The sequence below is a fragment of the Aquarana catesbeiana genome, linkage group LG08 (assembly GCF_042186555.1).
Source record: "Aquarana catesbeiana isolate 2022-GZ linkage group LG08, ASM4218655v1, whole genome shotgun sequence".
Classification (NCBI taxonomy): Eukaryota; Metazoa; Chordata; class Amphibia; order Anura; family Ranidae; genus Aquarana; species Aquarana catesbeiana.
In genome coordinates, this window is record NC_133331.1 from 194,441,478 (window position 1) to 194,442,328 (window position 851).

Genomic DNA, 851 nt, shown 5'->3' on the forward strand with positions numbered 1-851 from the left:
TGCGTTGGCCGGGAATTGAACCCGGGTCAGCTGCTGGATAAGCAGCTATGCTCACCACTGCACCACCAACGCGAGGAAAGTTTTTGAAGTGTGGGAGGAAAAAACCTGGGAATGGGGAGGTGAGGATGACGCTGGATCCCAGTGCTGCAAATATGTCTGGTCTTGTCACAGTGGCAACATATAGCAGCTTACCAATTCCTCTGTGATACGTATCATTGTTGGGTAGCAAGTTTTCTCCTTCAGTGCTCTTTCGATAGCCTGGTTCCATAGACATTTCACTTCCTTTGCATATTGCATATGGAATTGTTGCAAGATTTCGCAGATTTTCTGAGAACTTCCATCTTTTTCTCTCTCTATTTGGATACCCAGATTGTAGCTAATGTCCCCAAGTTCTTTGATTTCAAAATTTTCTTTCAGCTTGTGAACTATCTGATTGTAATCCCCTTCTTGTTCAAAACAGGTTATAAATGTCATCAACATAGATAAGGATGTATATCCATCTGTCTTCTTGATTCTTGGAGTAGAGACGGGGGTCTACTTTACATCTTGAGAATCCCTCTTTAGTAAGTACTTTGTTCACTTTCGCATTCCACATCCTTGCAGATTGTATAAGACCGTAGATGCTCTTCTGATGTTTACACACAAGGTTGTCCCCTTTCTCAAACCCTGGTGGTCGCTCTATCTAGAGATCTTCCTTAATGTCTCCATGTCTAGGTATTTCACTTGCATGCCCTTTCTGGCTGCAATGCTAAGAAGTGCTCTGATGGTGGAGTGAAAGTTTCGTCATAATCTTCACCAAATTTCTGAGAGCAACCCTTGGCAACTAGTCTGGCTTGGTATTTGTGGATATT

The 851-nt window shown here is 42.8% G+C and overlaps 1 non-coding gene across 1 annotated transcript; it reads right to left on the reverse strand.

The window, feature by feature from the left end:
• Positions 1–72, reverse strand: TRNAD-AUC (transfer RNA aspartic acid (anticodon AUC)). Its single transcript has one exon. It is a non-coding gene; the product is annotated as a tRNA-Asp (tRNA).
• Positions 73–851: the final 779 nt, after the last annotated feature.